This window comes from Leguminivora glycinivorella, chromosome 16 (genome assembly GCF_023078275.1).
Source record: "Leguminivora glycinivorella isolate SPB_JAAS2020 chromosome 16, LegGlyc_1.1, whole genome shotgun sequence".
NCBI classification, from domain to species: domain Eukaryota; kingdom Metazoa; phylum Arthropoda; class Insecta; order Lepidoptera; family Tortricidae; genus Leguminivora; species Leguminivora glycinivorella.
In genome coordinates this window covers 6,000,083-6,026,970 of record NC_062986.1, presented here as the reverse complement: position 1 = coordinate 6,026,970, position 26,888 = coordinate 6,000,083, and the positions used below count along the sequence as shown (strand labels likewise).

The following is a 26,888-nucleotide window of genomic DNA, read 5'->3' as shown; positions in this document are numbered from 1 at the left end:
AAATTTTAATTTTGTGTTTAGGCTATGTCAATTTGTCTATATTCACAGATGTGTTGTTGACTGTACATGATGTTGGCAAGTCTAACAAAAAAATTGTTTACAACTTTTAGTTTACAAATTTAATTATTCTCAAAAATATGTATCTTTTGACTGAGTTGACACGCAGGTTGGTTTTTGGGTACATCGCTATATTTTAGGTAAGAAATCCGTATGTTACTTACCCGAAGAATATCTTACGGTAAAATAAATGACCTTAAAGTAAAGGCATGCAACCGCGGCTATCCCACGAAATATATCCTAGATACTTTCGTTTCGAATGCATGTTTCGTTTCTCGTGAAATATGATCCCGATAATAATGTAGCGATGGAACGGATAAGAGTGGTCCGGTTCACAATGAGAAAACTTGAATACTTGAATTGGACGTAGTTACGCAGAAACGTTCCAATCCATCTGAAATTGTCATTCAAATGAAAGACTTTTGTTTTTCATACAAGGTCTAAAACTTAATAACAATTTCATGAGGATTGGAACGTTTCTGCGTAACTACGTCCAATTGACCATTGCTTTTTTGTACAAAAAAATATCATCTCATCGTCCTTGCGTTATTCCGGTATTTGCCACGGCTTATAAATAATATGAATAAACAATAGCGAAAGCAAGCGCAAGCGAAGTATAAACTTTAATAATATTTATAATAGCTACATTACAGAAATGATAAATATGTACAGAAATGTTAAGTATGTACCTTTTTTTTAAACCTTTAAAAGTACAGTGCGATACAAGTGCGAAAAAAAGTATGTCCGAAACGAATTGGCGATAAATTAAAACACGACCGAAGGGAGTGTTTTAAATCGTTATGAGTTACGAATTTCCTTTTCGCAAGTGTGTCGTACGACGTTTTTCAGTACAGATGGCCCTCCGAAGTTTCGACCTGACAAGAAATAACCACTTCTCTCAATAGTGCATATAAAACCACTCCCTTCGATCGTGTTTTTATTTAACGCCACTGGTTCCGAACTTCCTTTTTTCCGCACCTGCATCGTAATTGTCTGTTACAAGCAGCATGACCTTTAATTTTGAAAGTATTCTTCTCCTAAAACAACCTAATAACAATTCAATTATGATAAAAATAAAAGTCATAAAAAAGCTTAGAGCGTTTCCCTCCATCGGGCACCATTAAAATCACACATTACACGGTGCAAAACCAACAATAAGAGTGTAACGTACCAAAAAAATATACCAAATAGAATGCGTTCGTCCGCCTTGGTTCCATAAAAACCCACCCAAGCAAAGTCCGTAATTCCGTTCCCGATATAAAATATGAAAGACTGGGCAAAATTTCGGCCCTCCGAGCGCTTGCTCGGGACGCGTCGGCTAAACTCGGGTGCGCTCGGCGCGCCGTAGCGGCAGTTTCCCAGCGGTCGCCAACCTTACCCTACGTCGCGGCGCGAATTAAAAATTCAAACCAAATCGAACCTTAGCGCCCCGTGATAGTGTGTTCAATATTGTGATTTATCAAGTGATCTGTTTTACAATTAGTGATGTACTTAAGTGGTTTTTGAGACGGATCGTCGCATGGAGCCTCAGAGCGTTTGGTGTTGAAAAATGGTAATGTTTTTCCTTCTTTATTTTATGCCTTAATTATTTTCGGGCATGTAATAGAGCGTAAATTAACCGGTTGAATGAGTTAATGAAACTGCTTTTAATGGTTTGAACGTTAACGAGCTGTTTTCGGTTTCGTGGTGAAATGACCTTGAATTTTTTTGGGTGTTACAATTCCCCGTTTGTAGGTTATTGGTGCAAAATCTTATAATCTGTTAATAGATTTTCCTCATTCCCATTCTTAATGGATAGAAATAAAACTTCAAGCAAGGGTAATAATATTGTCTTCGGTTACCGCGATAGTTACTCATGAAATAAAACTATGGAAACGGATTAAATCACGTATAATGAATTTGAATTTGCGATTTAATCTGTTTCCATAGTTTTATTTCAAGCAAGGGTGTTTTTTATATTACATAAAGAGTGACTTTAAAAGCAACTAAAATTTACTGCTTTATATACCATAAGTAGCCATTATCAATAAAAAGTTAGTAGTCACATAATTTGGCTAAAAAAGTAAAAAAATCGAATGTGGTTGTTACATTATTTTTATGCATTTACAAAACAATTACGATATTTTTAAATTGCATCAAAATGGCACATAATTATATGGTTCCGTTAAAAGCGATGAAACATAATAATTAAAATTAATTTTATAATAAATGCTTCGAAACAACGTTATTAAGTATTTTCTTTCGAATAAAATATTGTTCTTAACGTTATATTTTACAGTCATCGAATTAAAAATAGTTTTTTTATTGAACACTAGTCAGAGAAAAATATGTATGCCGCCTCGACCCAAGCGGCCAATTAGTTTTAGGTAAATAATAAAATAAATAATATAATTATTATTAGATGATCAGAGTTTGAGCCTATTTTACAGCAAGCCTACAATCATGATCATAATTATTTCTGTGGAAATATATGATAGTCTAATAGCGGCCTTTAACAATTGCAGAGGACGCTAGTTCGATTCCAACTTCACACACTGGGGAAGCTTTAAAATATGACATAATAGGGTAGGGAACTTGCCTGTACTTAAAATTGAATATTTTAAACCATGCACGAAATACAGCATCCGATAATTATGAGAAAGCATGGACATTAAATCGTTAATTTTAAGCACTAAGACAATTTCTATTTATTAAGTCGAACAGAAAGATAATATATAAAATAACTGATTTGATGGTGACGTCACATGACACGATTTCATTTTAATTCCATATTAGTAAATCCTTCCAATTCATTTTGACAGTTCTTAAAAAGAAGCTGATTTGACTAGAAGGAAAGTACGTAGCCTGTTATATTTGTGAGTTTAAATTATATTAACACTTTCGCTACCAAGAACCCGACTGTCGGGCACACCGCTCGTAGAAGCGTAGCCGATTACATGGGTTTCCCCGTATGTAGCGAAAATGTCGTAGCGCCGCGTAGAGCCCGGTTTCGAAAGTGTTAAAGTCAATAAATTGCTAAATTTAAACGTGAATTCTATATATCGCCTGAATTTAAATTGCACATTTCCAAATCGTTATCAGAAAGCCAACGGATCGAAAACCCAAACCAACGGTTTCGCTCCCCGCATTAGGTCCAGGAAACTCAATTTCTCAGCATTCCAGTATTGGCCCCGATTTATGGCGTGCCACTTCAACGTCCGAGTGCTACGCCCGTAGCAGTGCTACAAATCCGTAGCGATGTAGATGTACGGAGATGGATAAAACATTGCTACGAATTGGTGAAATTACTTCAAACTTACTTACTTTACTACACTAACCGCTTGATAGAAGTAGCGATACTGCACTACCCGTCCTTATGTCATTAATACAGTTAGAAGAAGACGTGTCATCTATCTCGCGGCAATAATGTGCTAGGCCTACTGACCCGTTTACACGGTGAGAGAACTCTCATGTGAGCTTCGCTACGTCACGTTATTTGATCGGTGGGCTTAATTGACGTAACCTTACTGGTTCGCAATGTAACTGAAATCGTATTTTCGTACGTGATAATCCTACGTCAAGTAGACAGTACGTTATGTAGTGGATATTTTTATAGCAGTGTCTAAAGGACGTCTTTGTTAATTGATATCATTTTTGGAACGGAAATATCCGATGCATATCGTATTTAGATCTAATATTTGACGTACCTCAAGTTTGAATCGAGCAACGAATCTGTCAATACAAGAGAATCTATCAACTCAAGAAAATAACGACCAACCTAAGTTGACAACTATTTTGGTACCACATATTACGTGAGATATAGAAAAACGTCAAATTATGACATTTACTTTAAGAAGCGCTGGTAGCCTAGCGGTAAGTACGTGCGACTTTCGTTCCGAAAGTCGCGGGTTCGGACCCCGGCTCGCACCAATGAGTTTTTCGGAATTTATGTGCGGAATTTCATTTGATATTTGCCAGTCGCTTTTCGGTGAAGGAAAACATCATGAGGAAACCGGACTAATTCCAATAAGGTCTAGTTTACTCTTCGGGTTGGAGGGTCAGATGGCAGTCGCTTTCGTAAAAACTGGTGCCTACGCAAAATCTTGGGATTAGTTGTCAAAGCGGACCCGATGAGGATGATAACTCTGAGAAGTGCAGTCTGCCCTATCGATATCATATCGCTGTTAGCTTTATCTGATTTTATTCAAATAAAAAAAAACATCTGTTCTAGCTATGCGCATTGCGCATATACTTACTTAAGGTCAATTCACCTTTACTTGTCCAATCATGTAAACAAACACTGCTTGAAAACATTATCCCACTTTTCTCTGGAATTACACATTAATAATCACTTAAAATGTTATTATACACTTAAAGAAACTCACAAAGTATTGAAATCAATGAAAAAACCACTGAAAAATATCATTTCTAAAAAGATTTTCATCAATAATTGCAATGACGAATGGATGACATCAAAAACCCCTGACATTACGACGTCTAGGTTGTCTACGAATCGTAATGTTGGGATGGCAACTTATCATTATGAACGATCGATATTAACATTTGAGTTTGTATAGCTTGGAAAAAATGCCATGATATTGACTACAATAATTTATCAGATTTTTTAACCGACTACGTTACATTTTATTTCCTACCCTTTCTTTACGATAAATATTTAAATAAAATTAATACTGAACTAGCCTTTTTCACAGAATTGTTGCAAATGTGACGAAAAAGGATTTAATTTTGGTTTCAACATAGATATTGTGTGACGTAAAATTGAAAATCCTCTGATGACCTCAGCAGCGAAATTATCGTTAATACATAATTTTATCGACACTTCCAATCACTGGTTATTGTCTTTGACCATCATCAGCATCATCATCATCATCATACTCGTATTTGACGTTTCGTTTATTTACATTATTGGACAAGTAAGGATGAACTGACTTTATATTTACCCTGCTTCATAATCTAGAATTTGTATCTGATATTCCTGTATCTTGAGATATGGACTTTATATCAAGTTCCTGGTAATTGTAGCCAAACAAGCGAGTCGTATACGTATACATATCAATCATGAATTATCGGAGCATGAGATCTAATTTAATTTATACGTGGTTGGTATATTTAGCGTTGCGTACATATTAAACAACATGTTAGGTTAGACACTATACAATAATGTACTTAATTAATACCCAAAAACTGCTGGTCACAACTGGATGAGAATAGCCCAGGACCGGGAGAAGTGGCCCCTTGTTCCTCGTAGATAACCAAGTTGAAAAATAATTCTTCCTATCTAACTTAAGGTTGTGAAAGAGGATTTTTTTATTTCTTCACATATAACCATTATTTTTTGCAGTTTTCTACGAAGATTTTTTCTTCTTCTTTGCTTACCCGGTTATGAAATGGGTTTTTTTTCTCGTAGAAAACCATTAACCAACTGGTTAAGCTTAGAAAAAAAAATCTTCATAGAAAACTGCATACAATAATGAGTTTCTTTGAGGAAAAAAAATCCCATTTTAAAACCGGGTAAGCTCAGAAGAAAAAAATATTTGATAGAAAATTGCAAAAATGGTTTAACTAATGGTTTTCTACGAGGAAAAAAATCTCATTTCATAACCGGGTAAGCAAAGAAGAAAAAAAGTTCTTCATAGAAAATTGCAAAAAATAATGATTTGTTGACGACCCAGTTAGCTAGGAATAATTATTTTTTCTCCTACAAAACCAGTTATCAAACTTGGTTATCTACGAGGAACAAGGGGAAGTGGCGTACTAGAAGAGATACTGCTCATCAGTGGGCGATAAAGGGCTGATATGATGATGATGATGATATATAACGAACTTGTGTCAAATTATATCGGTTCAAATTGTGTGTAATAAACATTGTTGTAATGTCTAAACACCCAATTGTAACTTTACATACTACATACTAGTACATAGAGCACATTAAACTACTACTAAAGTTGCGGCGCCACTTGGTAGCAAGGCGTTGAAGGGCATTTTCAGAAATTGGGACCCATTAGTGATAGTTGTTAACAAAAATTAACTCGACATCGACATCGAGTTAATTTTTGTTAATTGTCATTAAGAATAAAAGTTGTCTAAAAACTAACTTTTTTATGTTCTAAGTGTCGATAAAATGATGTATTAACGATAATTTCGCTGCTGAGGTCATCAGAGGATTTTCAAATTTACGTCACACAATATCTATGTCGAAACCAAAATTAAATCCTTTTTCGTCACATTTGCAACAATCCTGTGAAAAAGGCTAGTTCAGTATTAATTTTATAGTACCTAGGATTAACATTTACAACAACAAATATCAAAATATACTGATAGTTAAATATTTATCGTAAAGAAAGGGTAGGAAATAAAACGTAACGTAGTCGGTTAAAAAATCTGATAAATTATTGTAGTCAATATCAACGCATTTTTTTCAAGCTATACAAACTCAAATGTTAATATCGATCGTTCATAATGAAAAGTTGCCATCCCAACATTACGAGTCGAGACTTCGTAATGTCAGGGGTTTCTGATGTCATCCGTTCGTCATTGTAATTATTGATGAAAATCTTTCTAGAAATGATATTTTTCAGTGGTTTTTTTCATTGATTTCAATACTTTGTGAGTTTCTTTAAGTATATAATAACATTTTAAGTGATGATTAATGTGTAATTCCAGAGAAAAGTAATAATGATAATGTTTTCGAGCAGTGTTTGTTTACATGATTGGACAAGTAAAGATAAATTGACCTTAAGTAAGTATATGCGCAATGCGCATAGCTAGAACAAATGTTTTTTATTTTTATTTTAATAAAATCAGATAAAGCTAACAGCGACATGACATCGATAGGGCAGACTGCACTTCTCAGAGTTATCATCCTCATCGGGTCCGCTTTGACAACTAATCCCAAGATTTTGCGTAGGCACCAGTTTTTACGAAAGCGACTGCCATCTGACCCTCCAACCCGAAGAGCTACGATGACACAGACAGACACACACATAAACAGACAGACAAACAAACGGACAGACATGTCAAATTAATAACACCCCGTCGTTTTTGCGTCAAGGGTTAAAAAACGAAATGCTTATTTTGAACACCAGGGTGGCTAGCCGAATGGCACAATCGCTCACGAAACGCTCACGAAACGAAGCGCTAGTAGATATCTATCTCTATCGCGCTTGCGTATTGGCGCGACAGAGCCAGCGGCGTATCGCTTTCGTTTGGCGTCGGAGAAATGCCATTCGGCTACGGGGCCTGCTAACCTATTTCAGTGTCTGACTTCGAAAGCAAACGACACAAATGGATAGACATTTCTGACTAAAGACTAGTCCTACTACTATGACTAGTAACCACAATCTTGTACCTTAGTGTCCTACAATAAGGTGTACGTATCCTCAGTCAAATAGGCTATGGTTTCTCGTTAGCTTTGCAAACGTTTGGTCGCGGAATCAAATTGTGGGAGAGCGTGTCACTCGGATATTGATGTCTCAGGGTACATGTACCTGCCAAAATGCACAAACGCTCTCGATAATATCGTTATCGTAGCTAGTTATCTCCAAAGATCGTTATCAGGGTGCACTTTTCGTGGCAAGTGGTACGGTTGGCAAGAAAAAAAAAATAACTTTTAAATATTCACTTTGTTCTTAACTACAAAATAAATACTTACCTTCTTAGGATTACACCTATATTTTTAAAACAATATACGTCAAATGACATTAATTATGTATGCCATAAAAATACATTACGCGAAGTGTAATTATATTATTTAAATCCAAATAATCAAATGCACTCTAGATACGACTAATTATCTAGAATTGTTATTCAAGTAGTTCAAGTCAAAAGTAGTGCACGAAGTAAGTCGAGCACGGAGAAGTATAATAAACATACATACATACAGACATACATACAATCACGCCTGTTTCCCAGAGGGGTAGGCAGAGATCACGGATTTCCATTTACTACGATCCTGACAAACCACTTTCGCTTCACACACTTTCATAACATTTCTCATACACGCTCGTCGGTTTCGAGTACTTCTGACCTGGCCTCTTTGCAATATTTCCCCGATTTGATCAAGAAAAGTTCGCCTAGGTCTTCCACTACCAACTGACCCTTCCACTCCTTTTTCATATACTTTCTTCGTTAATCTCCTCTCATCCATCCTCTCTACATGCCCAAACCACCTTAACATACCCATCTCAATCTTTGTCACCACATCTACATCCACTCCACACTTCTCTCTTATCACGCTATTTCTGATCCTATCACTCAACTTTACACCAGCCATGCTTCTTAACGCTCTCATTTCTACGGCATTCACTTGACTTTGAAGTCTTTTCTCCCACACCCAACTTTCACTACCATACATAAGTGTAGGCACCAAAACTCCTCTATGCACCGCCAGACGTGCTTTTTGCGACACTTTCTGGCTGCCCATAAAAGCGTTTAGTGCTCCATTCACTCTATTCCCAGCATTCACTCTCCTTTCAATATCTTTTCCATGTTTACCGTCCCTTGTAAACAACGTTCCCAAATACACAAACTCTTTCACTTGTTCCAAACTTTCATTATCGATCTCAATTTCGCAATCTGTCATAATCTCATCTCTTTCAAATACCATTACTTTCGTCTTACTGACATTCATTCTCATTCCTTTCCTCTCGAAGGATGCATGCACTCTTGTTACCATCAGTTGTAACTCCTCGGCCGACGACGCAAGTAATACTAGGTCATCGGCATATAGGAGACATTTGACCAGTAACCCTTCCATTCTCAACCCACAATCATAATCTTTCAGATCTTGCAAACAACTATCCATGAATAAATTAAACAGCCACGGCGACGCTACACATCCCTGTCTAACACCCTTTTCGATGCTAAACCACTCAGTGTATGACCCGTTTATTCTCACGCAAGCACTGGAATCCTCATAAAGAGATTTCAGTGCTTGAACGAGTTGACTGCCTACTCCATACATGGACACTACCGACCACAATTCATTCCTCATCACTCTATCATACGCCTTTTCCAAGTCCACGAAAGCGCAATAGACCTTTTGACCTTTGGCCAAAAACTTTTCGGCTATGCATCGTAAGGAAAAGACTTGATCCGAACATCCCATACCCTTTCTAAATCCCGCCTGTGCATCCCATACTTTCTCGTCGGTTACTCTCACTACTCTCTCAATCAACACTTTCGCATACAGTTTTCCGACGATGCTGAGTAAGCTAATGCCCCTGTAGTTTTTGCAGTCCAGTCGTGAGCCTTTTCCCTTGTAAAGAGGAACGATGACGGCCTTGCACCAGTCCTTAGGTACCCGGCCGGTACTGAAGCACAAATTGAAAAGGCGATACAACTGACTCGCTACAATTCCCTGTCCAGCCTTCAGCATCTCGGCGGAGTATAATAAAGTGCATGAATAATCCCAGTATCTTCATTCACAGTATGGATATGACACAATACCTAGAATTTATAACAACCTTCTTGTAACTTCTGTCAACGTAGAAAGGTCATTTAGTTATTTAAAATGGATTTTTTCTAATCGACGTGAACGACTGACAGCCAAATATGTTGAACAAATTTTAGTTATTTATTCAATGTAATTTGGCTAAGTAATTATAAATATGTATATATTTCATAATTTGTTAAGTATATGTAGTGTTTTAAATACTTGTGTATTTGTTTTTTTGTCAACTATACTCTGCCACCTATACAGCACGCTGATAACGATCTTTAGTTATCTCTATCGCTCCTCCGTATTTGCGCGACAGAGCCAGGCTGCGTTTTTATCAGAGTCTAGCGTTAACGGTTGTCATTTCGGCTAGGTAATGCAAAGCTCTGCTTTATGGTGAGGTTGAAGCATTTGAAAACACGTTCAGAGAGATACCAGGCAGACAAGTATGGTCGCGCGATAAATGATAAAACATCAGGCTGTCCCTATCGCACTATTTGTAAGTTCGATAGGGACGGCTTGTCTGCCTGGTGTTTATGATAAGGAAGGTAATTCAATTAGTTTAAGGTTTTATCTGCTTGCAATTTGAAATTGCTAAACTATTCAAGGCAATCATTTAAATATGTACTTGTACACGAGACTTATTATCATGCATGAAATAAATTAGGACTTTAATCTTGGTGTAACTGGGAGTAATAATGGGTCAACCGCTTTCGAAGGAAGTCAGTGCTGTCAGCTGGTGTAACTTGACAGACGTTCAGATGCACTCTTGGAGTGATAACAGTCAAATACACATGAAATAAATTAACATTTTTATTCAATTGTCACTTTTTTAAGGGTCGTACCAAAAAGGTACAAAAGGTACTACTTGATCTATAATTTTTTTTTAAATGTGACATGTGACTCATAATTTCATTGTCAAGGACACATAATGTACGGTCAGGGGCACAATCATCAAGAGACTTAATTGACTACGCATAATGTTATTACGTAGTTTTATAAACGTGTAGAACTAGACTCTACAGTCATAACAAGATTAAAGTCATAAACGATACGGCAAATAACTGCCATCTGAGGGGTTACCATGAAGTAGTGGGGGGACATTCCAACCCGAAGGGTAATTAGGCCTTATTGGGAATAGTTCGGTTTTCTCACGATATTTTCCTTTACCGAAAACCAAATAATAAAGTTCCTAAAAACTCACTGGTAATAACCGGGGTTCGAACTCACGACCTGCGTATTGAAAGTCGCACGCTCTTGCCGCTAGGCCACCAGCGTTTCGTACTTAACTTACGACTGAATTAATCTTCAGCCGTCACATCTAGTTTTTTCGATATCAAAACAGGAAACATCCTATTTCCGGAAAGAAGTATATCAAAAGGAGCCTATGTCACTTCCATCTCTTCAACTATCTCCACTATAAAAAATCACGTCAATTCGTAGCTACATTTTGCCATGAAAGACGGACAAACAGACACAGACTTATAATATTAGTATGGATAGTTCGGTTTCCTCGCCATGTTTTCCTTTACCGAAAAGCCACTGGCAGTTATCAAATAATATTTCGCACATAAGTTCCGAAAAATTCATTAATACAAAACGGTGTTCGAACCCACGACCTCCAGAGCCTCTATGCAATCAACTTACGACAATTTACAGTAAATCATCAGCCGTCACATCTAGTTTTTTCGATATCAAACATACAGCAAATCAAAACAGGAAGCATCCTATTTCCGGAAAGAAAATAAACAAAACAAGAATTTATCGAAAAGGGGTTTGTGATTTGATGTGGTTTGGTTTGATCCTATCATAAATCTGTCCGTGAAATGGACAGTTGAAAGAGACTCGTCCTACACATAATATCAGGGAAATTCGAATGGAAACGGACGCAGAATGATACCTGAATGATTTCAGTAAGATTTATCCTTTTGAAACACCGGTCAAAACACTCTCTGACCAAAGAAGCAGACAGAAGGCCGGAGCCAAATATCACTAGACCCTACTCATAGTGTTGTGTTCCTGCCGGTGAGCAAGACTGCCAGAGCTCAACGAGGGTACGGTGTGCTGATGACGGAAGGATCTACGGAACTAATTTGTTCCATTGTCTTTTGAGACGTCGGAACCCGAACCCTCCTTGGAACTTGTACACTACTTTTTGCTGAGTACTTAACACAGCAAAAGGGAGTGTACAAGTTTCTAATGGGTTGGCACTCCTTGAGTTGTAGGCGTCTATATGTTACGGTGACCGCTTTCCATGAGGCGGACCGTATGCTTGTTTGCCACCGAAGTAGAAAAAAATGAGTGATTGGCTTAGTTATTTAGTACTTAGTTGGACCGGTGTTGCAAAAGGTCAATTCTACGCGTCGCATCTGTTCGTCATCATTACACTTTGCCGCAAAAATATGTTTATTTTTGCTGCTTTACTAAGAATATTTTGCTGACAAACCTGTAAATCAGAAAATGACTAATTATAAAAAAATGTTTACCCATGATGTCAATAAATTGTAAAAAACTTACGATGGTTTTCTGCTTGTAGCCTTAGTCCGTTTTCACACTATCCGATCCGATATCGGATGTCAGAAGGAAGAATAGAAATAATCCAAGATGGCGCCTGTAATGTATCGGTCCGACATCCGATATCGGATAGGATTTATATGAAAACGCAATTAGCCGTGTTTCAAAATTCATATGTTAACAACTACAGAACTAAAGGAATATATAGAATAATATTTACAATATATGTACAGTCAACAACACAGCTTTGAATACAGACAAGTGCTAAAAATAAGTATGCAGAATTTTATTGCCTATACATTAAGGTGTGTATACATATTTTGAACACTGTTTGAATTCACAGCTGTGTTGTTGACTGTATAAACTGCCTCAGCCCCGCCCATACAATATCGTCCTCCAAGCTGAAAACCTTTTAACAAAGCCTGACATGTTAAGGCATTTCAGCGAAAATATGAGTTACCGTATTTTTCTTTGAAGATCGTTTTCGAGCTCGGGCCTCCCGTCATATTAAAAAAAAATCTCATCGTGGAACGAATTCGAATTTTTGTGTGTTGAGATAAAAATAACATGGTGAGTGGTTTTTTAATTTTCAATTTTGAAGTCTTTACATTTTATTTTCTATTGCTGTAATAAAGACCAACACTTTTGGGTAGGGACCTTAAAAATAAAATTATTTTCCCCTCACTAGCTCGGAAACACGTGTTTTGTCCTTTAATACCAGCGGGTAAAAACGCATTTTATCCACTAGTGGGTAAAGTAATTTGACCTTGAATAAAGTTGAATTATCTGCTTTAAAATTGATAAAAGTAGGTGAATCTAGTAATAAAGATGATTTACCACCTGTGGAACTACTGGAAGCAGTGATAAACGCATTTTTTTGCGTTGTAGTTTCCTCGCTATAGTGAGGGGAAAAGTTTTGTGTTACACACGGGTGCAAATGTATTTTACTTCTCGTGTGTTAAAAAACTCGCAAGTTCAGGATTCTATTCTTGAACCACTCGCTTCGCTCGTGGTTCAACTATAGAATCCTTTCACTTGCTCGTTTTTAAATTCCACACTCGGCGTTAAAATACAACTTTGCCCCCTTGTATAACAAATAACTATTATTTTATATCAGACCAAGACGGGTTTAATACTGGACTGACAATGCCCATACAAACAAGCGTACCCCTGAAATGTATGGGCATTTTAGGCTTAAAACTGATGGCCCTGTTTCGCAGCCTGAAAGTGGACAAAATCATATTTTCCCCAAATATTTTTGCGTGTTTCTTTATTTCAAAATCATGATATCACGTCAATATACATTTTGGAAAAAATATATTTGTAGGCATCATCAGCGTAGTTATGATAGTATTTAATAGGTGGCGCTAAAAATCGAGGTACGATTCTTAGTATAAAGTATGTAAATCCTATATAAATAATCCTTGTTTCAGCCTATAAAGTCGATATAAGGTATATTCAATTTTAACTATGTAGACAAAACTCGCTATAGTGTGCAATCGTTTTTTATGACAAAAAATAACAGGCAAGACGACTAAAAAAAAACTAATTAGTCCGTCAGTTAGATTATCAAAGAATTTTAAACACGTATTTTTTCTTTTCTCTCGTAAACGAAAAATGACGACGGTACAGTGCGTTGAAGTTTCGCGTGACATCACGCCTAGGTACAATTTCTACTTAGAAGTGACGTCACAAGCGGACTCCGGAACTTTGATGCTCTATATCTTTGTATTTTTTCATTAATTAGAAATAGCGAAAAATATGTGTTCAGTATTTTTGGACGATCTAACTGACGGACTAAACAGAATGCCATTTTTTTATGTAGTCGTCATCCCTATTATTAAAATCTTTTGTTTTGTTTATGATTGTTATCTATTTTTACAAGTATCAAAACTTCAAACACAGAGATAAAAATAACTTTTCTATTTCAGTTAAACATCAATCAGTTGGAAACTTCCAAGGTCTTTCACCTCCAACTTTTTATAACTATTACGCCCAGACTATGAAAATTTAATTCGTGATCAATACAGGTGCTTGACTGCTACGGGCGATTCGGGTAATTACATGTAAAGTGGGAACACAATGTATTCAATTATTTGTCAAACGATGTATCAAATAATATATTAGTTGGAATAGTTAGTAGTTACATCAAGGTCGATATATACCGGGACTGACAAGCCCATACAAAAAAGTGTACCAATGAGGGTCCCCCCACATCTAGCGTCTCGCGAGCGTCGCGTCGGGCCAACTGTATGGGCAAAGCCTGACGCCGCGTCGACGTCGCGTCGACGCGGCGTCTTTTTCCATACAGTTGGCCCGACGCGACGCTCGCGAGACGCTAGATGTGGGGGGACCCTGAAAGGTATTGGGTTTTTTAGGGGTAAAACTAGATGGCGCTGTTTCACAGCCTGGAAGTGGCAAAAGTGATATTTTCCCCAAATATTTTTGCGTGTTTTTATTTTTTATAAGGTCTACTTTTAAGAAATCTCGTATCTCGCGCTGCTTCTCAAAATTAAAACGCAGTAAGTTTATATGCGTTCCATACATACTTACTACAATTTTCTTTTTATTGACAGACGAAGATACAAGTTTTTTTAAAAGTAGTGACGAAATGACATTTTTGTTTATTTTGATATCAGGATATCACGTCAATACACATTCTGAAAAAAATAAATTTGTAGGAATCATCAGTGTGGTTATGACAGTATTTAAAAGGTGGCGCTAAATAACTGAGGTATGATTATTAGTATAGATTAGATTAGATAGAATGTCAATCCCATATAAATCATCCTTGGTTACATAGTTACGGATTGCCTGGATATGCGAATATGCAATGAGAATCTATGATCGTTGCATTCACATTATGACGTTTTTTAAGTTACACAACTTTTTTAAACATTGACATTTTTGCAAATCTGAAATTATTAATTCGTGATTGCCAGTGTCTACGGCACCATGCCTAAGGAGTTCACCTAGTTTTTAATATTTTTAGTTTAGGTATTTATTTTTAGATTAAGGTTTGGTTTATGATTAGTATTATTGTTTTTATTTATAATTATTATGTATCCAATATAGTATTTTATGCAACAGGCGTTTAAAGGATGTCAAAAAAGACGAGTGGCGAGGATAACAATTTGAGGCGAAGCCGAAAATTGTTAATAAGACGCCACGAGTATTTTTTGACTCAGTTAAACACCGTTGCATACAATACTTTTTCTACGACCATGCATCTTAGTTTTTAATAGTTTTCTTGAATAACTTTCGTGAAATTCACACTGTTTCTTGTATTTTGCACTGTGAGCTCAGCTGCCCAAAGCCTTGTAACAATGCGTTGCCATGGTTACAGAGCCAAACAATGCGTTTTCAGTTTTTTCGATACTGCGCGCATGCGCGGAAAGCTGGCGGACGCTGGCTTTGGGGAATAGACTTTTATGTAAGGTTTTAAAGATCTATGCACGACCCTGTAAATGACGAATAACAGTTCGGGAGTAGAAAAAAGAATAAAATATATACATTCGAAATTCGTGATTTATCCTTGTAACCTTACATGATACACCGTGTTTGTATGAAAAGTCGAATCAGGACTGATACCTAGCTACTTTCAATAAACTACCTTAGCAGTAGCACCTATGTAAATCTATGACCTCCGTTTTAATAAGATGTACCACAAAATTACAAAAACTGAATTGTTCGATCACTAGCAATAGCCGCAATTACATGGCAATTTTTGGTGCCTTACCCCATTGTATGCCTACAAGAGCCTTGGCGCGCTAAGAATGCAAGTAAATTGGTACTCTATTCGTATTCTAAGCGATTTTTTTGATTGGTTTGCTGAACTACGAAGTCATTAGCTGTAGCATAGATTAAATATAAGATCATACCATCCCATACATTAAAATGCGACCGCCTAAGAACGCGCATACACTACACCTACACATAGATGGCGCCACAAAAATGCCTTGTTGCCATCGATTATTTGTAGATTGGCGTTAAGTGTCACTTTCGAGCCATAAATCTAGGTCAAAAGTGACGCCATGTACAAGTATAATATAATCGAAAGCATTGTAATATAAGATGGTATGATCTTTTTATATTTAATCTATGGCTGTAAGTACAGACATATGTTTTTTCCAAGGGTAATCCATAATTACCCACTCATATCATGCTATAAAAACTCATGTAAAACCGTGCTATAAATCCTGACTCTATTAATGGACAGAAATAGTGATATTTATTTCGATGTATGTTAATAACGTCACAATACTGTTTTATGCTCACGAATTGGCGCCACTGTAGATGTAGATCCAAAAACATATATATGTAGAATGTTTTTATTTTTAATGACTATCCAAAGGCAAAGACGTGGCCTACGATGAAGTGAGCTCGCCCAAAAGATGCCTGTTCACTTGATTTGAAAGTTGCCGGGTTATATGATCTCGGAAATATAGCCGCCAGCAAGGAATTCCACTCCTTGGGAGTGCGCATAGTAAAAATAAGAAACAAATCGCTTCGTGCGAATTTGCGGAATATACCAAGTAAGGATGGAAACCGGCCTTGCGTCTTTCTAAGACTCCGATGGTAGAATGGGGACGGTGGAATAAGCTCTTGTAGCTCTTGAGCACACTCCCCGAAGTACAACCTGTAAAACACTGACAGACTGGCGGCTTTTGGATGTTATTTTGATGTTGATATTGATCATTTTGTATCTTCGGTACATTAAATTGAGTAAGTCCATTTATAATAAATAAATAATGGACCTAATACTAGACAATTGTCATGCCGTTATCTTAGTTGACCGGACTAAAAGGGTAAGTTAGCTTAAATATCACGGTTATTATACGTCCAAGTCCAGTATTTGCTTAGGCCAAAGCTAACAAAGTCCGAAAATCGGGGCAAGCTGTAATCAGGTAATTAGGGCTATAAAAGAGAACCTTGTTTAGGTAACAATGACTTCTCTAAATCAATTACAGAGAATAGTATAACGGCCCAGCCACGACATTGGTCTAAGCGCGACAGCGGTGAGCGGCAGCCATACGTGCGAATGAAAAGTCCCATCGCTGTGTCTCGCTCCAATGTATGGCCGCCGCTCACCGCTGTCGCGCTTAGACCAATGTCGTGGCCGGGCCGTAACGGCTTTAGGGCAACGACAGACTTACCAAGTTTTCTTGCTTACTGACTTACTAAATACCAAAGACATATATAACTCCGTATAGACAGATAAAGTCTAAGAAAAAAACGTACCTCAGTACCATACAGAAAAAGGTACGATGGCCTAGATGGCATTACACCTTTGGGGTACGCTCAGCTAGATGGCGCTAATATTAATATTTGACATTTTAACACATATCAAGCTAAGAACATGGGTCAAATTGTCAAAACTGAGGTTCAAAAGTTTTAAGCCTGTGTCAAGAGATGGCAGTCTATGCACTGTGATTACACATTTTACTTCGACAGTAACTCTCTATAATACTCGATCCTCTTTGCTAAATACTAAACAAGTTCTTGTATACCTACACACGTGAAATCAAAATAAGTATTATTTATGACAATACAATATTTAAACTAAAACTAATTCGAATTCGAAAAATATCAAAAGCATTTTTTATACTGACTTGTGGTGATGGGCTAAGAATTTCTCCACCTCCTTTCTTCCCATGGGTATCGTAGAAGTCGACTGTTGGTGTATGGGTTAAATTGTGGCGTAGACGAGAGGCTGGCAACCTGTCACTACAATGTCACAATTCCGTTTTCTTTCAACCAATTTTTGCCAAGAGTGGCACTAACTTGAGTAGTTTATGTGCTCTGCCTACCCATTTATAGGATACAGGCGTGATTGTACGTATGTATTTTTTATACTTTTTTTATTATTATAAATGGGCTTACTCTTGGCCACAGACTAGCCAAAGGCAAAGACGTCGCCTATGCGATGGAGTGAGCTCGCCCAGAAGATGCCTGTTCATTTTTAGGGTTCCGTAGCCAAAATGGCAAAAACGGAACCCTTATAGTTTCGTCATGTCCGTCTGTCCGTCTGTCCGTCTGTCCGTCTGTCCGTCTGTCACAGCCGATTTACTCGGAAACTATAAGTACTACAGTGATGAAATTTGATGGGAATATGTGTTGTATGAACCGCTACAAAATTATGACACTAAATAGTAAAAAAAAGAATTGGGGGTGGGGCCCCCATACATGTAACTGAGGGATGAAAATTTTTTTTTCGATGTACATACCCGTGTGGGGTATCAATGGAAAGGTCTTTTAAAATGATATAAAGTTTTCTAAAAAACATTTTTCTTAAAGTGAACGGTTTTTGAGATATCAGCTCTCAAAGTCGTAAAAAGTATGTCCCCCCCCCTCTATTTTTATAACTACGGGGTATAAAATTCTAAAAAAAATAGAGGTGATGCATGCTAATTAACTCTTTCAACGATTTTTGGTTTGATCAAAGTATCTCTTATAGTTTTTGAGATAGGTTGATTTAACTGTAATTTTGGCAGGTGTATAAATTGACATAATAAGTTTATTATATTTGCTGCTACGGAACCCTTTGTGCGCGAGCCCGACTCGCACTTGGCCGGTTTTGATTTGAAGGTTACCGGGTAATATGAGCTCGGAAATATAGCCGCCGGCAAGGAATTCCACTACTTAGTTTACTGTTTTATTTTTTTCCAAATTACCGACTTTTATTTCATCTCCTTCATTGTTTACATAAGTAGATATTATTAAGTCTATACTAACAAGTTCTATGGATTTTAAAGGAGAACCGGACAAAATGGTCCAAGAACCAATAGCGACGTGACATATGTCATTAGAAAGGTGTTTCAATATACTACAATATTTACTATAGGAGCTTATTTCAAATCATTACCTTGATACCAATATTGTCAAAAATATTTGAAAAGTGCATGCACAAACGAATTATGGACTTCTTTGAAAAGTACGATATCATAAAACCAGAACAAAATGGATTTCAAAAAAACAAATCCACCACACTGGCTGGTTTTAATTTAATCAATTATGTTACAAAAAGCGTAGATGAAAAGAAACACACAACCGCACTTTTCCTGGATATGTCTAAAGCATTCGATTTTGTAGACCACTCCATGCTTTTGCAGAAGTTAAATAAGTATGGCATAAGAGGACCTGCCTTAAACTGGATTCAGACGTACCTGTCTGGAAGAAAGCAGTACGTTGATATATCGTCATTAAATGACCAGGGTGAGGAGATCCACTACCATTCACAAACTCTGTATAATAATGTCGGTGTACCCCAAGGTAGTGTTTTAGGTCCTTTAATGTTTATTATCTATGTAAACGACATATGTGATGCAATTAAATATAAATCTATTTTATTTGCTGATGATATTTCAGTTGTTGTTACATCAAATAAATATGAGAGTTTCAAAAAGCACGAGGAAAAAATAAATGAAATGTTGAATGTAGTAATTGAATGGCTAGGTAAACATAATTTACAAATAAATATTGACAAAACTAACTATGTACAATTTAACACAAAACTTGGCAAAAGTCAAGAACTAAATATACACTATAAAAATAAAACCGTAGCTGAAATGGATAGTGTATCGTTCTTAGGTTTAAAACTAGATAAATATTTGGACTGGAGTGAACAAATTGAACATGTGTGCTCAAAAGCAAACAGATTTGTCTATGTTTTGAGGAGACTGAGACGCACATCTGGCTTACAAGCCTCATTAGCTGCTTATCACGGGTATGTCTCTTCCAATTTAAGGTACGGCCTTATACTTTGGGGGGCCTGTTCAAGTTTGGATCGAGCATTTATTGCACAAAAAAAATGTATTCGAGCAATCTGTAATTCACGCCCATTTAAATCGTGTAGAGAAATGTTCAAATCTCTAAAGATCCTTACACTTCCGTCTTTATATATTTTAGAGTCATGCATGTTCGTCAAAAATCATATGGACCTTTTCACGACGGCTCAATCCGTGTTTCCGAGGGGTACGAGAAATGAAGGCCGCCTCGTGCATGACAGTATTCCAAGAACTTCATTATATCACAGACAGTGTTTTGCAATGTGCATTAAATTGTATAACAAGTTACCGAAAAGCATGAAAGAGTTACATGTAAATAAGTTTAAAAAAGTTCTTGTTGGTTATTTATTAGATAAAAATTATTATTGCCACGATGATTTTCTCAAAGAAAACATGCAGGAGCAAAATTGTTAATTAATTAAAAATAGTTATTAAGTATTTTGTAAAATTTTGCATGCTAGTATTTTTAAATACATATAGCAGAATAAGCAACAAATTGTCAAAATAACATCTGTAGACATAAATCATGTAATACTTATTCTATGCAAATAAAGCTATTCTATTCTATTCTATTCAATTCTATCACTGTGTGAAGAAAGTTATGGCGATATAAAAAACTTATTTTCATAGACGATTTTAAGCAATAAAAATGAATTATTTCGTATTCCATGACGTTACAGTGCTAGTTAAAACGTATTTATGAGTAGTTCTTATTGCAGTTGTTTATCTGGGTGACGCACAGTTGGCACTTGTGCACACATAACATCTGTAGTGTGGTATTTAGGTTTTGCCCAGCCCTTCAGGGCACCTGCAGACAATCTTTTTGAGGTGATTATAGACGACAACGTGTAAAATAGAACAATAAACTATCATAACTTTTTTATTTTACATTCTGGTAGAGAGTGGCCCTCACCCTCTGCACCCCCCAGACCTGCGCACAAACACGTTAACTAGCACTGCAATGTCATGGAATACGAAACAATTCACTTTTATTACTTCAAATCGTCTATGGAAATAAGTTTTTTATATCGCCGTAACTTTTTTCACACAGTGATTTTAAATGAGCTCCCATAGTAACTATAGTAGTATATTGAAATACCTTTCTAATGATATATATCACGTCGCTATTGGTTCTTGGACCAGCCTCCATACATTTTTGCCGGTCCTCCTTTGTTTGAAATAAACATTTTTTTAAATCTATTTCGTGCACCGGGCTTTATAACTTGCACTCAGCTCTTCGACAGCTCACCCTACACTAACATTAAATTATGCCGAACTAAAATGTCCATAATTAACTATTTTCCCAACTATCCTCAGCGTAATAAGTAGTTTAAAGTTTCCAACTTCTAAGTCTACTTAACAAGAACGCAATTAAGATGAAGTCGGGTCAGTGCAAACACGTTGAAAAAACAAAGATCTGGATCCGCAGAAACCCTTTCAGGCTCCCGGCTTACGATGATTGGAACTTAAACTCCTTACGGCTTTTAAACTACGCCTTTCGAAAGTTTGTATAAGGCCAAATTATTTGGGCTGTGGATTAATGCCCCAAAAAAGTAGGCTGCCGATTTTGGTTTATGAATTTGTTTATGACTTTCGTAGTATTTTGATACGATCTTGGATGTGAACACTGAACAACAATAGGAATGTTTTCTCACTGTACAGTCATCCAATTGGCACTCTAGGCCACTCTACAACCATGTCAAATTACAAACAGTGAGAGATTTATTAAATAAATAAATAAATATTGGGGACATCTTACACAGATCAACTTAGCCCCAAACTAAGCAAAGCTTGTACTATGGGTGCTAAGCGACGATAAAAATTACATACTTAAATAGATAAATACATGCTTATATACATAGAAAACATCCATGACTCAGGAACAAATAAATATCTGTGCCTTACCGGGATTCGAACCCAGGACCGCGGCTCAGCAGGCAGGGTCACTACCGACTGAGCTAGACCGGTCATGAAAAATTCTTACAATCAATTTCTTACAATCTGATTTACAAATATAACGTCACTATAACACAGTCCTACATTGGCCTAGGGTTCCAATTTTATTTGTAGGGTATTTTTTATTTGTAGGGTTTTAATTTCATAGGTAGTTTTAGTTTAGTTATAGTTTTATTTATATAAGTTCATAGTTAAGTTTTTTTTTTGTATTAGTTTTAGTTTAGTTATAGTTTTATTTATAAGTTCATATTTAAGTTTTTGTTTTTTACTTATTATAACTGTGCTTTTATTTAATAAACCATTATATTACCTATTGGTTGACTGTACTTGCATTAAAACACTTTACTTGATAACTAATTCCTACCATTTTTAAAGTCACAAATTGGGTCGAACGCGATAAAATAACATTATTTTATCGTTTTTTTAGACGTTTCGGCCAGGTTGCACTGGCTGTGGTCACAACAGACGTGGTCGTGTCGTGTGTGACTTCCAAAATGTGTACAAAACGCGAAAATTTAATGTTTAATAATTCATACTATTCGGAAAACAGATTACCTATCCCTAATAAGGCTTGTAGAAAATCTTAATAGCGCGATATAGTCTATAGTTTAGCGACATCTAGTGTCATATTGAAATAAATTACATAAAAAATTATGGATTTAGCTCCATGTCACAAGCTAAAAGTGCTTTAAACTGATTCGTATAGAGAAAATTTAATATGGACTCACGTCAATACTGTCATAAGTTTCTTAAATAATCTTATTGATGCGAGTGAGACGCAAGGTTCTACCGAAATTAAAAACATAATCAGCTTTCAGGTAACCGATATAATATTCAAGAAGACGGAATTCTTATTATTTATACAAAAAGGCTTACGTTTAGGCTTTCTTGCTCAGAATCGTTTTCAACGTTGATTATTTCAGAATTATTAACGACTCCGATTCGCTGGGAGGTGTTTACATAAAAAACAAGGAAAGTTCAAACAGAATGATAAAATGTTTATTTTGGGAAAGAAAAGTGTTTACGCCTCTTCAGTTTCAGGTCAAGTAAATATAAAAAAATGTCAACAAACGTTTTAAATATGTATTATATGTATGAACGTTATAAGGTTTGCTTGCGCATATGTACTCGTATGTGTGTGTACTTATGTGTATTTGATTAATAGAGAGATGGCGCCACTGCCACGGCTAACGTCAACTCAGTGCATAATATTTTCTTAAAAATAGTTAAAAAGCAAATATAACGGAAAAAAACTAGTTAAAATGTGAATCGTTGTGCAATTATCCCCGGAAAGTGTTATTAACGTGAAAGAACTTTGTGAAAAGTGAAAAAATACTATTTTACATTTGTGTGATTATTATACGGAATATACGGGACTTTAAATATAAAAATAGAAACTATTATATATAACTACCACACTGTATCAATAAAAACTGGAATCTAATTGATAAAAGTGTTTAGAACAGTGTCAAAGTGAACGAATAATATATACCAGCCGTTAGTCTATTCAAAATAAACAAAGACATTCAAACGTAATTCAAAGGTCAGCTGACGCACATAACCATCTAGCGAAGAACACATGAACCAGAGCTGAACCTGCTATGCGAGTATGAACATTCTAAGTGAGAGCGCCATCTATATTTCGTTTGGTGAAACTGTACGCCCGAAGCTTCTACCACTAGCGCTGAGCAGATTTGAAGCGCCATCTATTAACTTAACGCCAAACCACTGAACACAGTAGTATACTGCGCCTGCGCTTACGCACGTACGAAAGGTTTTACTACTTTACGCTTAATGGTCAAGATGGCGCCAACATGCGCGAAATGTAGCGAGAGTCTACTAAATAAAGATGTACTCAAATGTACCAAATGTAAAAATACTTTTGACAAAAAATGTGCAGGAAGGTCGAGTAAGTTGTTCAATTTGATGACGACAGAAAGTAAGAGAGCATGGGTATGCCTTTCATGTCGGCAAAGTGCACTATCACCAAGCCAACACCTCACAAGAAGAAAACCCCCTGTTATACTAAAAAGTGAGGACGAACAAAATATCACATTAAGAAGAAAATATACAAAAACAATAAGTAAGATGTCGCCGGCAGTAGAGGTGTCATCACCTAATCTCTTAAGTCATAAAAAAACAAAGATAGAAAATGTTTATAGCCACTCAGCTCACTCAGCAGAAGAGGCCGTCGATCTCCTTGTTGCCCCTGCCGAGTCCATTCCCTCGGAAAGTTTAGAACCGGACGAAGACACACATTTAAAGACGTGCATCGTACCTGAGAGCTATCTGGGCGCCCCAGGTGCTCAAAGCGGTGGCTGTGTAGTAACAGAACAGATTATATATGTAGAGACGTTTACCGACAACGACGAACCTTCCTGTGCAACACAAGAAACTGAAAACTTCCTTGAAAGCTCGCCAAGCAGCCCAATTGTCCAGAGCGATCGCAGTCAAGTGGGGGAAGAGCTTAAAAGGGTAGAGACTGGTATCAATAAAAACGAACTTTCATGTGCGACGCCAATGCCGAAAAGTGACCCTATAAGCTCCCCGATCACCCCAGCTACCTATTGTGATCGCTGCATAGTGGAGGAAGAGCTTAAAATTTTAGAGACATATGTCGTCCAAAACGAACCTACTTCGACGCTGCAAGAGCTCGAAAGCTCCCCAAACATACCATTAGCTCAGAGCGATTGCTGTCAAGTAGCAGTAGAGCTTATAAATGCTACACACGACTCTACAACGATGAACGTAACGATGAGAAAGAAAAAGGATGTCATTATTGGGCCCATAAATACGCCTTCAGACCCCTCTACCCCTTCGAGAAATATACCTCCGGGCCCGGACACTAATATTGATGGCACCATCAACACGTTAAATAAGTCACCCAGTCCCTCCAAATACAAAATAGACGATCCAGAAACGCCCACAGGTCCCTCTACAGTCTCGACTCCTTGCCCTAGAGCTTTAATAGAGCCTAATATTTCTATGGGGTCACCGCACAATAGATCTGTAACAAAATCTAAATCAAGCGAGTATCTACATCGTATCGTACATTGCGACTCAATGAACGACAGCATGCAGTTCATGGATGAAACTCAGTCAAAAAGCTTAGATTTGAGCCGGAATACTGAATCTATATCAGACCTTCATTGTGAGATTAAGAGGTTAAAATTGGAACTCGCTACCACTGAGGAAGAACTGCAAAATGTAATTTTGGAGAAAGGTGAACTTACACGTCAAATTGAAAAGCTTACGAGGGAAGTACGCGCTCTTAAAAATATATGCAAATCTCCTCAACAAACTAAAAAAGACCGGAAAAATCTGACCTTGGACTCTAGTAGAGATACTTTACATCCAGAAAATTTAATCAAAATTATTTCAATGGAAGCTCAAATACAAAAGTTAAATAATGAACTTGTGAGCTCACGCGCGGAACTGTCCCGTCTCAAGGAAAATATTAGAGACCTTGAACAGCAATCAGTACAAAGTAATCCAACAGAAAGGGGCCAAGTAATGGAATCGCTGCACAGTACATGTATAGAGATTGATCAAGATACATGCAAACGAAAACTCTGCATCATTTCGAGTAGTAAAAGATGTAAACTACTACAAAATATTCAAGCAAGTAATGTTTTTAAAGACTTCGAAAGATGCCACTTTATTATTCCCAATGTAGGCATCGGTACTATGCTCGAGGGCCTAGAAAAGAAGATTAATCTATACACTAAACAGGATTTCTGCATTATTATGGTTGGTGAATCAGATTTCTGTACTACACAAAATTATGGCGAGATTGTTAAGTACATTAGAGGGAAATTGGAAAGCTTGGTAAATACAAACATAATCATAGCAACTCCAACTTATATTTATGGGGCAGCGCTATACAATGCTAGAGTCGAGACATTTAATAAATTATTGGGGCAGGATATTTTCACTCACAGGTATGCCGTACTACTCGACTCTAACCTTAACCTTACACTAAATAATTTCTCTATCATGACTGGGAAAGTTGCGAGGACGGGAATTCAAATAATACTTGAATGTTTAGAGGAGCTCATATGGACAATTCAGCAAAAAAAATCACAGGCCGTCACACCTGCGGGTACCACAAAAACTCACATGGACAAACCAAGCCAAAGTGCGGAATCCATTCACATAGAGCAAGAAACACCATTGCGGTTTTTTCGTCAAATGCCAAAGTAAAACTTGTAGAGCTACTTCAGAGAAGGCAAATATAAAACAGACGAAGAATACGACAAAATCGATTACAATTTATTATCAAAACGCTAGAGGGTTAAGAACTAAGTTGAATACATTTTTTAACAATGCGGCGTCATCTACATACGACTTAATAGCAATTACAGAATCAGGAACAAATGACAGCATCTCGGATGGAGAGTTAGTTCCTCAAGGATTCACAGTGCTGCGCTGCGATCGCATGGATGGCCGCAAGCATGGTGGGGCAATGTTGATAGCCGCTCCGCGGGTCGGCCTCAGCCTACAGCGAGTTGTACCACCGGGTCGCGACATAGACTCAGCGATTTATGAATTTGTCTCAGCGGTAGTGAAAGTGAAAAATAACTATTCTTGTCTTTACTGTGTGGTGTACATTCCCCCTAAAAGCCCCGATAGAGAGTATATGCAATTATTTCACACGTTAGAGCTTTTTTCTTCGAAATACAAAAATCTTATAATACTTGGTGATTTTAACTTGTACTCAGCTTCATCTGATGTTCAAAATTATTTTGATTTTTTTTTGGCCTTCTGTGGACTAAGTCAGAGAAACCTAGTCACGAATACCAACGGGAGGTTATTAGATTTAGCCTTGACATCTGGACGGGATGAAGATATGTCTGTAAGGTTGGCCCTTGATATTCTGGTTTCAGTGGACGAGCATCACCCACCACTGGAAATCAACGTGGTGGTAGGCGCGTGTAAGCCCAAAACTGTGATAGATGCTGGTAAGCCTCAATACAACGCATCGAATGAGACTAAGGTCCACCCTTACCCTAAATGGAATTTCTGTAAGTGTAATTTTAATCAACTGTATCTTGATATGACACTGATAGACTGGTCCTCCCTGTATAGTATAAGAGATGTTGAAGTAGCTGTTCAATGTTTTTATGTTAAGCTATATA

At 36.9% G+C, this 26,888-nt stretch overlaps 1 protein-coding gene across 1 annotated transcript in view; it reads left to right on the top strand.

Moving 5' to 3' along the window:
• The first annotated feature begins 1,437 nt into the window (after positions 1 to 1,437).
• Positions 1,438 to 26,888, top strand: part of LOC125234996 (hemicentin-2-like) — a 678,208-nt gene continuing 652,757 nt past the window's right edge. The window contains exon 1 of the mRNA XM_048141445.1: positions 1,438 to 1,609. The gene's annotated coding sequence lies outside the window, so the exon portion shown is untranslated. The remainder of the gene's footprint in view (positions 1,610 to 26,888) is intronic.